Source organism: Lepisma saccharinum, chromosome 6 (assembly GCF_977018435.1).
Source record: "Lepisma saccharinum chromosome 6, izLepSacc3.1, whole genome shotgun sequence".
NCBI lineage: Eukaryota > Metazoa > Arthropoda > Insecta > Zygentoma > Lepismatidae > Lepisma > Lepisma saccharinum.
This window is the reverse complement of record NC_139234.1, coordinates 70735644-70749493: the sequence shown is the minus strand read 5'-3', so window position 1 is coordinate 70749493 and position 13850 is coordinate 70735644. Positions and strand designations below refer to the sequence as shown.

The window sequence follows — 13850 nt, the reverse complement described above, 5'->3', positions numbered from 1 at the left end:
AGAGATCATAGAGACCAATCTTCGTAATATTGACTTTTAGAGCTTCTACAATGACTAAGATTTTGTACACTAGCTCTTCAAGTAATTTGAACACACTATATTTAATCAGAATAGTATGGAATAGATTTCCAGATCACCTAAAATAGTAGGGTGTTGCAAATAGATCAAATTAGAAAGTCCTCTAATTTACTAAGCAACACTTATATTAATTTAACTCTTGTTAAATCTTAAGAAACCTGGTATTCAACAGTTTTTATCTCAGGAGACGTTTTTACTTTAGTTTCTCTGAAACAATGTTTCTAGTAATATACACTTATGGTGTTTCAGCTGGATAAAAATATTCTAAGTGCAGACTTTTCCAATTAAAGGAAAACAGAAAGGGGGAGAAATATGGGAAAGTACCTTACGATAATATTTTCACAAAACTTGGCTTTCAGTTTGCAAGTGGAAATGTTAATGTCCAACCTTGATCCAGCAAGCACACACAGGTGATTCATATCTCAGAGCAAATACCTCAGACTATTAACAACAACCTTGAACTTTTCCAGGAATAGGCAGAAGGAAGTTCCACGAACTCTTGTGTCTGCTGCGCAAAAAGACAATCAATAGCTCCACGTGGAGAAGCGAGATAAAATGTTTCTTTTTATGTATATGAACTTATACAATATCCAACCTTGAGCCAGCAGGCACACACAGGTAATTCATATCTCAGACCAAATACCTCAGACCATTTACAACAACCTTGAACTCAAAAAGTTCATGCATTCATTCTCACTAAGTAATAAATATCACGCAGGTAGGAGAAAATCTACTAATGGCACATAGGGGGAAAACTAAAAGATAATATACAAAGCCACTTAGTTGTCACAAATAAGATAATTTATCAATGACATTACCCTATTGCATGAGTACATGAGTAATTTATCACTAGCAGATAAACATTATGTTGTTTGCAGGAAAATTCCAGACTAGATCAATACATGTGCATGTAGGGTGCAGACCAAGCAGTATGCCCCAAAAGCCATATACATTTTTTTCCTACATTGACTCACAGCAAATGAGGATAAAAGACAGGGTGTATTAAAAGTAGTGTCTATTTTCTTTTATATAATAACTCTAATAACTCGCAGAAAATGAGGATAAAAGACAGGGTGTGTTAAAAGTAGTGCCTATGTTCTTTATTGGTAACCAAATAGTCAGTTTTTTCATTACTAATGAACTACATTAAATAGAAGCAAATATAATAGTTTTTATTATGACTAAAAAACTATGTTAGGTAGAAAAACATTTTTCTCAAACAAAACTAGTCACCTGTTTAGAGCATAAGTTAAGTGCACTCTCAACCAATCAACAGTGTGTCACTTGACTCTGAGGGTAGAATATTCCCAAGCTAGACATTTCAAGAATGTTAATCATCCTATTACGAGAGTTTAGAATTCGTAGCATGGTAAGTTTAACTAAGTCAAGATGAACAACTAATGGTTAGACAATTTGCTAAACCTAGAAATTAGCTAAATCCACCAGAAAAAATGAAAATATAGCTTAATTTTGGCGAAAATAGACCATAGTATCAATTGGCCTTGTACAAGGTAGTAGAGGAATTAGGGCATTCACAGGACGACCTTGTCCAAGGTCATTTGATACCATAGCCTATTTGGGCTAAAATTAAGCTATATTTTCATATCATCTGGTGGATTTAGCTAATTCATAGGTGCAGCAAATTGTCTAATCATGCTATGAATTCTAAGTCCTCGTACTAGGATGATTAATATTAGTAAACTATTATGGTCAAAATTAAGCTATATTTTCATATCATCTGGTGGATTTAGCTAATTCATAGGTGCAGCAAATTGTCTAATCATGCTATGAATTCTAAGTCCTCGTACTAGGATGATTAATATTAGTAAACTATTATGGTCAAAATTAAGCTATATTTTTATATCTTCTGGTGGATTTAACTAATTTCTAGGTGTAGCAAATTGCCAGAAGGAGTTGATATGTTCTGGCACACCCTAGATCGAGGGTTGATTGATACTATGGTCTATTTTGACTATAATTAAAGTTATATTTTTATATTTTTTGGTGGATTTATTTAATTTCTAGGTGTAGCAAATTGTCTAATCATTCTATGAATTCTAAAACCCTCGTATTATAATGATTAACATTCTTGAATATCTAGCTTGGGAATATTCTACTCCCAGTGTCACGTGACCCCACTGTTGATTGATTGTGAGTATGTATTTATATATATTAGTATGCTTCTCTTTCATTTTTTCCTCCTCTCTTGTAGTTGTTATAAGCTCATGAATTTTCTGACCATGCCCACTTCTGGCAAAAAAATATTTTAAAAAATTAAGAACATTTAAAAAAAAAAAATACTTAAATAATTTACTATTTTTTATATACTAAGGCATAGAGTTGTGTCTCCAGCAAAAAAAATATATAATAACCAATAGCCAAAATAATTTACACTTAGGCATAAACTTTGGTCTCCAGTAAAATCTATATATAAATACAATACCCAAAATATTTTACAATTTTTGATGCACTTAGGTATAGACTTGTGTCTCCAGCAAAATCTATATATAAATACAATACCCAAAATATTTTACTATTTATGATATACTTAAGCATAGACTACTTTCTATTCAATTTTTTAAAAAATATTTGTGCTAAATATAGTATCTCCAAGTAAGATTGAAATATTGACACCCTCTGGAGTTGTGATATATCCAGAAAAAAATATATATAAATACCAAATAAAAACAATGGCTAAAACTGAATGTCCCAAATGTGGTAAATTCATATCCAAAACAAATTTGTCAAAACACTTGGCAATAGGTACTGGTCAACCAAAAGATCCTAAATTACCAACTCAAACCTGCCCCTATTGTGGAAATCTTATTAGCATAACCAATCTAAACAGACATAAAAAGAGTTGTGAATTTCAACCATCAACCAGCCAGACTAATCCAAAAAAAGGAAAAGGAGATAAAGCTCCAACTCATGGTCCTGAACCAAAACAAATTAAATCTTCAATCACACCAACAGCTTTTGGTGGTCGTCTCAATGATTACCCTTTTGAATGAGAGCCAGACTGTGATATAAACAGTTTCTTGAAGAACATAAAAGCTTCAATAATAGAACTCCTGAAAAATAAACTTAAAAATAAGTCTATCAAGTTTTTACTACTCTATCCTCTGATTATGAAAAACTTGATGAAATACGTCATATACATCACCATTGTTCCAAGACCCAGACTCTATATTTAAGTGATATAGATAATTTGGAACAAATCTATGCCCAACTTATGGACACATTGCTTACAAAACATACGGAATTTGAGGCTAAAGGATCTGGTTGGAAATTATGTGGACTCTCACATAAACTAAAACTGAAAATAAGTCAATTCTCACCTCTTTCTGCTTCTACCTATGTCCTTCTTCCAGTACATATTCAGAACAAGAAAGCTGTTTTATGTGGTGTGTCTTGGCAAAACTTTACCCAATTCATTGGAAGACAATCCAGAGCTAGTTCATTATGTACAGTATGAGACAGAGTTTGAGCATGTTATGTCAAATATCCAATATCCTGTTGCTATATCTGATACAACAAAATTTGAAAAAGAGGCAAAATAACTCTTGGCAATCAATGTGTATGCGTATACAGAAAATAATTTTGTATATCCTCTCAGAATAGGTAACATTAATAATGATAATGATATTGTTATCAATTTGTTACTTATTTCAGATGACAAAAATTTCCATTATTGTCTAATTCGTAATCTTTCTCGTCTGGTTTGAAGCCAAGCAACCAAGCATCATGGAGAAATCAAAATTTGTCGTAGGTGTTTGACTACATTTAATAATTGTAAACAACAGAACTATGTTAAATATAATAATCAAGAAATTGCCATCCAGAAACGTAAAGAACACAAACAATACTGTGGTAGGAACAACCCTGTGCGTATGATTATGCCCAAACCAAAAGAAGTTGAGAAATTCAAACAACACAAGGTCTTGTTGGTGCATCCAGCTATAATAATAATAGCAGATTTTGAGGCATTACTCAAACCATTCAACTATTCAGATCCTGATATATCTTCTACTACACCTTATCAACTCCATGAGGTTTGTAGTTATCGTTATGTAGTTGTGTAGCGAAATTCATTAAAACCTAATGAGCCTTATGTATACAGAGGACCTTATGCTGTCAAACATTTCTTCCAAAAAATAAAAGAAGAAGTGAAAGAAATTGGTAGTGAATTGTCTGTCTAAACCAAGAGTACCATTATCTGCAGCTGAAGAGAAATTATATGATGATACCGAGATTTGCCCACAGTGTAATTCATATTTTACAAATGAAAATAAAAAAAAAATCATAATCATGACCATTTGACAGAAAAGAATCTTGGGGTCTTGTGTAATAGCTGTAATCTCAAAATACAGAGAAACAAATTTGTCCCTATATTCTTTCATAATGGCAGTGGTTATGATTTCCACGATTCGGTTAAATATCTCAGTTATGATATAGCAAATATAGGAGTCCTAGCAGAAAATCAAGAGGGATATATCAGTCTCAGCAATACAGTGAAGATTCCTGGTGGTGGAACTATTAAGATGAGATTTCTAGACTCTATGAGATTTCTCTCTGCTGGCCTCGATGCTCTTGCCAACAAATTATCTGATGATCAGTTCCAAATTACAACTAATAGTTTTCCTGGCTTAGGCATAGAACATATTAGACAAAAATTGGTATATCCATATGAATATGTAACTTACCATACTAAGTTTAATGATGAATCTCTTCCTCCTCTCAAGGAGTTCTACAGCCAACTGAGAGAAAAAATATTACAGATAAAGATTACCATCTTGTACAACTAATGTGGAAGAAATTAGGGTGTAAGACACTGGGAAACTACCATGATGCTTATCTAAAGTTAGATGTGACAATTCTTGCTGACGTATTCCAAGCTTTTAGAAAATTGTCTATGAATATCTATAAATTGAACCCAGCACATTTTTACAGTCTCCCAGGGTTAGCTTGGTCAGCTATGTTGCTAAAAACAAAAATTGAGCTGGAGCTGATTTTAGATGTGGATATGCTTCTTTTTATAGAAAGAGCTATACGTGGGGGCATAATACAATGCACAAAAAGATATGCAAGAGCGAACAATACACATATGACAAAATAATATAATCCAAATGAACCCTCTAGCTATATATTCTATGTTGATGTGAATAATTTATATGGTTATTCAATTATGCAGAAACGTCCCTATGGTGGTTTTGAGTTGAAAAATCCTACATTAATAGACATACAAAATTTTGATGATACTAAGTATGGTTTCTTTGCAGAGGTGGATCTCGTTTTTCCTCATGAGTTACAAAATCTGTTTTCAGATTTGCCACCAGCTCCTGACTTCAAATGTCCACCTGAATCAAAACAGAAGAAGCTTCTGATGACTCTTGACCCTAAAGAGAGATATGTCATACACTATAAGAATCTCAAATTTTTAATGGAGAAAATGGTTCATATAGTGCAAATTCGGAGAGTCTTCAGATTCAAGCATTCAGAGTGGTTGAGGCCTTATATTGAAACTAATCCAAGACACAGAACACTTGCTACTTCAGATTTAGATAAGAATTTCTTCAAATTGATGAATAATGCTGTCTATGTTAAAGCTATGGAGAATATTAGGAAGCATGTAGATTTAAAACTAGTCTCTGATCCAAAAAGGTGTAATAAATTAGTGTCAGATCCAAAATTTAAATTAAGAAGACATCATGAAGATTTGTCAGTTTTTCAAATGGAGAAGCCATTGTTCAAATTTAACAAACCTATGTATGTGGGAGCTGCAGTTCTGGATATGTCTAAGCTCCACATATTGCAGCTTCACTATGATACAATGAAGCCTTTTTATAAAGATGACCTTTCTCTTCTGTATATGGACACAGATAGTTTTATATATCATATTAAGACATCTGATCTGTATGAAGATATAAAACACTCTAAGTTGTTTAATTCACATGATACATCTTCATACCCTCCTAGTTTTGATATTCCTTCCAACAATAAAAAGGTGCCTGGCAAACTAAAAGATGAAAAAAGTAATGATATTATTAAGGAATTTATTGGATTATAAAGCAAAAATGTATGTAATTAGATCAGAAAAAGACATTATTAAAAAAGCCAAGGTACTACGTAGAACTACAGTAGATAAACTCTCCTTTGATGATTATTACAACTGTCTCAAAACTAACTCTCCCACACTGAGGGGGGGAAAAGATCCAAAGTGTTGTTCATATATTAACTACAAATAAAATAAGAAAAATTGCCCTGGATTCAGAGGATGACAAGAGGCAGATTCTCTCATGTGAAATACATACATTACCATGGGGTCACTATTGCCTGGGAAATGACAACCAATGTGATATTTGCCAATAAAATAACCATGGATCTATTTTGGTTTAGAAAACAAGCTACAGAAGTGCCTGTTCAAATAGTCTCACTAAATCTCACTAATCTCTTGTCTAAACTAAATGGACTACTAATTATCCACTTGAACAGTATCCTAACAGAATATAATGATGATACTGGTAAAATATTTTTAAATTTTTAATAATAATCTATATTACAAATTCTTCATTGGTGGGAAACTTCAATTTACTATAAATCCTGAAAACAAAGGCGAGATTAAAAATTTACTGGGCGTAATAACTATCGTATTAAATATGATACGATGAATACTATCACCACATATGATATATCTGCAAATGATGGTCTGTATATAGAGTTGCTGGGCGATTATGATAAATTTACACAATTGTGTTTTTGGAGTTGAAAATCATCTATCCCATAATAAATAACCATTACAAAAATGCCTAATGATATTATTTAAGTCAAACAATTGTACCCGGAGGATAACCCCTTCTATGAAATCTTCTCTTACCAGACACAATGTCTAGACAAGATATAGTTAATGGACTACACAGACCAGCTCGTCGTAACTACAAACGACTATCTGTGGTAACAAAAGAAATTGATGGTCTATGGCAGGCAGATTTGATTGAAATGAACACAGGAAATTTGATAAATCTGAATAAGATAAATCATGGTTTTAAGTATTTGCTTACTGTAATAGACACTTTTAGTAAATATGCTTGGGCTGTTCCTCTGAAATCTAAAACAGGAGCTTGTGTCACTGAGGCCTTTAAGTCTATTTTTGAACAAGGCAGAATACCTCGTCACCTAGAGACAGACAGAGGAAACTAATTTTACAATTCAATTTCACCAAATTAATGGTCCAGCATGATATTAGACATTATTCTACATACAGTAATTTGAAAGCTAGCATAATTGAGAGATTCAACAGGACATTAAAAAATCGTATGTGGAAACAGTTTAGTTTCCTAGCTAACTATAAGTGGGTAACAATTTTATCTGATCTTGTTCATAATTACAATAACTCTAAACATATAACCATATATATGAAGCCTGCTGAAGTGACTAAATCTGACGAAATACACTTGATTTCAACTGTTTACTGTCCTAAATAACAACACACAACTAAGAAACCTAAGTACCAAATAGGAGATCAAGTAAGAGTTAGCAAATTGAAACACCATTTTGAAAAGGGTTTTACTAAAAACTGGAGTACAGAGTTGTTCACTGTGGTTGAAGTCTTACCAGGGAACAGGCATACATATATAATAAAAGCCAATTGCAATTAAATATTGAAAGGAAAATTTTATGAAGAGGAACTTAGCAAAACTGAATACCCAGATACATATCTTATTGAGAAAGTATTACGTATTAAAAAAAGTTATAAGTGAAATGGCTGGGACTTCCAGAAAAAAGTTGGATTACCACAGACCAAATTTTGTGGTAAGACCTTTGCCTGATTTAGAAACTAGGAAAAAAAGAAATGGTGAGTTGCTACCTGACAATCTCAGATGCCTCATTGTAGGTCCATCTGGTTGTGGAAAAACTACACTTCTTGTAGATAATTTTCAGCTTGCCCCCAATTGGTTAGACTGGAAGAACAGACACCTGTATGTATTTTCAAAAAGTTTGGAGCAACCCAAAGACCTGCAGCTTATCAAACTGTATAAGGGACTGGGCATAGCTACCTTTGGATCAGAAATAAAGCCACTTGACCATTGTCTTGAAAACTCAGTTGTAGTCTTTGATGATGTAAATTTAGAAAATCAAAATGAAGTACGTAATATTTTTACTCAGGGTCGTCCCAGGGGAATAGACTGTATTTATCTGGCTCAGACTTATTCTAAGATTCCCAAACAGTTACTTCGTGATAATACAAATCTAGTTTGTCTGTTTCGTCAGGACCACACTAATCTTAAACATGTATATAAGAGTCATTCCATGTGAAATCAACACAGGCCACAACCAGACCAACTTCGATTTCATGAAATTTGGGGAAGTGAGACTATGCATGGAACTTAGTAACAATCAAAATTTTGAGTCTCGTGCGTCTTGTAATTGTTAAATTATTCAAGGTCAAAGTTCGCATACATTGCCCATTTTGAGCCTGCTTAGCTGTACTAAATGTGCTGTAACTCCGCCCCTATTTCGCCTAGGAAGCTCAAATAAACCTTCTTGTACAGGGAATTGAACACGTTTTCCAGTGATAATTAACAAGCCTACAGTTGGATAAAAATATATTTTATTCACGTGACCTTGACCTTTGACCTTGAATATCTCAAAACATGTCCTCATCAAAAATCGTGAAAAAAAATATATATTTGGTTCCTCATGCCATACTCTAAAACATATCAAAAATCATTCTGGGACTGCAATCGCATCAGAAGATACAAAATAATATGTGTAACTATGTGACTGATAAAAGCTTCATTACATGAACTACGAAGAGTCAAAAGTCCTTTAACACCCCCTACAAAATGTAAAGAAGTTATCCTTTTCATGAAAGAAATATGTTAGGCACAAGGAGATCCTTAGCTGTGGGTGTCAAGCACAGGTCCGGCATATTGAATTCAATGCAAAAATTTCAAAGGGAAAGTGGTGATGTGATATATCAAATCAGGCTAGAATTTCACGAGAAATGAAGTGGCGAAAGTTTTTCCAACATATATTTAACCAGCAAAAATTTATTACTGCATGCTTGTATCCATTTTCTCATTTTTGAGGTGTTAAAAACAAAGCATTAGAATGCTCCTAACGTGTTAGGAACTCATCGACATCACACTGACATCTCGGGAAAGAAAGAAGCATATGCACCATTGCATATGATTTTAATCAGCGAAATTCACCAAATAGTTGAATAGTGAAGAATATTGGGAAAAGTATCTCAAACAATTACGTGACACTTCCTTTGGAATGAAAAATTCTTCAGTAACAAGGCTAATTTTTATGTTCAAGGTGAAGCTAATAAAAAGAATATGCAATACCTTTGATTTGATAATCTACAGTAGACAGATCCCACCCGAATGGTTGTTGCTGGTAAGCTAATGATGTGGTATAGTCTATGGAGAACGGGAATGGTTGGTTCATATTCAACAACGGAACCTTAAATGGTGAGGACTTCTTGGATTTGTGAAGTGAACAGGTTTTTCATCCTTGCTTACGGGATATGCCCTTTTCCCGGGTTTTGAAGTAGGACAGAGTGTGACCACACTATGTGGACAATTTGGTACTTTCTTCATGGTAAATTTCTAGGTAGATTGATGGGCGGACAGGGATCTATTAAAAGGCCTGCATATTCCCCAGATCTAACTTCTTAGGAGGACTTTTACCTTCAGAAACATTTGAAGAGAATGGTGCATGCACTAAAAGTCCGTGATATTGACCATCTGAGAGAAGGTATAGTTGCTGCTTGCGATGATGTTGCACCTGCTACATTGCCAAATGTTCTATGTGAGTGTCAGATACGTCGACGAGTGTGCTCACAGGAACATTGAAAACATTATAGTGTGCATATATCATAAGTAAAAGATATGCGTATAACTTTTTGCTGGCTCAAGATATGTTAGCAAAACCTTCCCCGCATCATTTCTCTTGAAATTCTAGCCTGATTCGATATATCACATCACCCCCCTTCCCTTTGAATTTTTTTTTTGTTGAATTCAATATGGCGGTCAACAATATGCAGGACCTGCGCTTGACACACACAGCTAAGGATCTCCCTGTGCCTAACATATTTCTTTCTTGAAAAGGATAACTCCTTTATATTTTGTAGGGGGTGTTAAGGGACTTTTGACTCTTCATAGTTCATGTAATGAGGCTTTTATCAGTCACATAGTTACTCTGATCCGATTGCAGTCCCAGAATGATTTTTCGATATGTTTTACAGTATGTCATGAGGGACCAAATATATTTTTTTCACGATTTTTGATGATGACATGTTTTGAAATATTCAAGGTCAAAGATCAAGGTCACGTGACAAAATTATATTTTTATCCAGCTGTACGCTTGTTATATATCACTGGAAAAAGTGTTCAATTCCCTGTACAAGAAGGTTTATTTGAGCTTCCTAGGCGAAATAGGGGTGGTTACAGCACATTTAGTACAGCTAAGCAGGCTCAAAATGGGCAATGTATGCGAACTTTGACCTTGAATAATTTTAAAGTTACAAGATGCACGAGACTCAAAATTTTCATAGTTAATAAGATCTGTGCATAGTTTCAACTCATGAAAATCAGAGATGGTCAGGTTGGAAATTGCACGTATCTGTGTTGATTTGGCATGGAATGACTCATAATGACTATGTAGGAGGAGATTTAAACTACAGTCAATTTTTAAAAATTCTGCTCTTCCTGCTGGAACAAAGATGATTTTGGATTTGCTACAATTGATATGACTCAAAAATCAAACAATGGAAAATATAGAAACAAAATTCACAATTTTATAAATGTTGAGTCATTATAAGATACGTTGTGATGTTATAAATAACCTATAAACAAAAATGACAAACAGAAAATTGAAGACAATTTGAATTTACTTGACTATCTGGCCAAAAGATTTAAATGCTGGAGATCTGAATATAGAGGATACTATGAACAACACAAGCGTCAAGATCAACCAATTATTGATGCTATCAGTAGTCTTGGTAGAGAAATTAACGGTGTCACAGAACAAAATAAGAATCTTATGAATGAGCTTGTGCCTTTTGCTGCTAGAAATTATGCAGATTTTCCTCCTACACCACTATCCAGTATTCATACTCCTCTATTACTCCAACAACCACCTATTAAGGCCATAGGAGATTCAGAAAAAAAATTGAGTTAGGTCCCTTGGCAAGAGATTACCTGAGTACTGGGAAATTTGACAAAGATGAAGTGTTTGGATTATATCCAACTATGGAGCCTAACGAGGGAGTAGTCTGGAAAATTGGAAAATCTAAAGTTACATTTCAAGGAGATGACGTAAAAGTCAATTTAGGTGGAGCAAATAGCTGATCCAGATATCCTGGTACTGTAGGATTGTGGGAACTCATCACTAAGAAACATCCTAGAGATTATATAGATGATGATTACCAGAGTTACTCAGAAATTTTAATACTGTCTGATGCTCTATACCAAAACAATGATGCTAGTCAGAATAGTTAAATCTAGCAGTGGGGATAAATACAAGAATTTGATTAAACCTATATGGAACCAACTCAAAACTGGTAGTGGCATTAAACACTACAATACTTTACCTAAAGAGTTTGTGTGGGTAGATGATGTGAGGAAACTCGTAGACAGATTGTTGGTCATAGCAGGAGAAGAAAATGCTGGCAACAATAATTTCTGTAATGAAAAAATAGGTAATGTAGATATGGTTAGTGCTAAACTAGCCAATTTTATTGTAAATGACAGTAAAGGCATAGGATACTTAATTAAAATTATTAATACTGTACATCCAAAATTCTGGAAGGGTCAGGGTTTAGTTAATGACATTATTAACAAACTTCCTTTCGAAATGCACTTACCTGGTTACCAATACTGTGGTCCAGGGACTAAACTAGAACAAAGACTGGAGAAAGGAGACAAAGGAATTAATTCTTTGGATACAGCTTGTAAAGACCATGACATTGCTTACAATACTCACAATGACCTTAGCGCTCATCATAAGGCTGATAAAAAATTGGAGGAAGTAGCATTTGGAAGACTAATCAACAAAGATGCTTCATTAGTTGAAAAGAATAGCAGCATTAGGTACAACCGTTGTCATGAATACAAAACAAAAATTAGGGTGAGGGACTATAATCCTAAATATATATATATAAATACCTATCATTATGAAACCTAAAGGTATTGCATACCAAGTACCTTATTCAGATCTAAATTCTCTAGGATCCTTAGACAGTCTCCTCACTAAAAACAACAGGAGAAGAAAAAAATTTGTTTGAGTAAGGGTCATTGAATGAAATTAACACTTAGTACACCTCAGTTGAAAAGATTGTAGAATTCCAGAAAAAGAGAAACACACTGGTGGTTTCATATTCAGAATTCCAGCTATTCTAGCAGTGCTGTGGGGAGTCTAGCAGGAGGTAGTGCAGCTATAGCAAAAACAGTTATTGACGCAAAGAAGAACAAATCTGAACTAGAGGAGCAAAAATGTCATAATCTGGCATTGGAAAAGAAAGGCAAGGATATTAATGCTTTGGGAAAATATATAAAAAAGAACCATTATCCAACTATGATATTGAGAATTTAATTGAATTACTGAAAATTAAACACTTAAAAGGTGTTTTCATGTCAGATTCTCTACCTATTAAGGGACCATATAAAAAAGAGTGTGGTGTAGTCAATTTAGATAGTTTCAAAAATCAAGGCACTCACTGGATTTGTTATTACAAACAAGCTAATATTGCTTTAGTTTTTGATTCTTTTGGTGGAATACCACCATCAGGTTAGTTAGTTATCTTAATACTTCTAATCTTTATTATAGTGACGAGCATATCCAAGGTTTTGAGGATGTAAATTGTGACCACCTATGTGTTTCTATGCTGGCCTTCTTATCTCAACTAAATAAACTATTAATTGAAAATTTTAAGACAGCATTGTGACACCTGAAGCATCATGGGAGTATTCCATTTCACTAGTGAGACTTCAGTACTAAAACTTAGCTTACACAATGATATTATCTATCCTAAATCTATAGCTCTTCATGCTTTCTACAGTATGTATCTTATTCCTAATACGAGGGTCACTATTTATATTTTGAGCCTAACAATGAAAAAACAGGAATTTGGCATTGAAAACTGCTTTATTGTTTTTCGAAGTATTCTTCTTTATGGTCAATACACTTTTGCATTCGTTCGAACCATTTGTCAAAGCAGTTTTTCCAATCTTCTTGAGACACCTCCATAATATGGTTTTTGAACGCATCAACGGCGTCTTCCGCCGACGAAAATCGTTGTCCACGCAATTTATTCTTGACATTCGGGAACAAGAAGAAGTCATTGGGTGCCAAATCAGGACTGTAGCCAGATGACCCATCAATTCGATTTTTTGACTGTTCATAAAGTCGGTTGTTAGACGAGATGTGTGACAGCTGGCATTGTCTTGATGAAGAATGATCCGACGGTGTTTGTTTGTTTTCCGTATTTGACCGAAGACCTCTGGCAAACAAATTGTTGTGTACCATTCAGAGTTGACCGTTCTACATTCCTCTAAGGGCACAGTTGCCACATGACCAGTTTTCCCGAAAAAAACAGGCGACCATTTGTTTCGATGTGCTTCGAGCGCGAACAACTTTTGTTGGATTGGGTTCATCTTGAAACACCCATACAGTCGACTGCTGTTTACTTTCCGGCTCATATGCATATATCGATGATTCGTCACCTGTTACAATCTTATATACGTCTTTTGAAGCACCACGATTGT

At 34.1% G+C, this 13850-nt stretch overlaps 2 protein-coding genes across 3 annotated transcripts in view; both read right to left on the bottom strand.

Moving 5' to 3' along the window:
• The window catches only part of LOC145988858 (uncharacterized), a 211102-nt gene that overhangs the window by 96695 nt on the left and 100557 nt on the right, over nucleotides 1-13850 (bottom strand). The gene's annotated exons all lie outside the window — the stretch shown is intronic.
• LOC145988862 (uncharacterized) overlaps nucleotides 5999-13850 on the bottom strand; it is a 199664-nt gene continuing 191812 nt past the window's right edge. The window contains exons 4-5 of the transcript XR_014441795.1: nucleotides 11678-11768; nucleotides 5999-6094 (exon numbers count right to left, since the gene is read on the bottom strand). The gene's annotated coding sequence lies outside the window, so the exon portion shown is untranslated. The remainder of the gene's footprint in view (nucleotides 6095-11677; nucleotides 11769-13850) is intronic.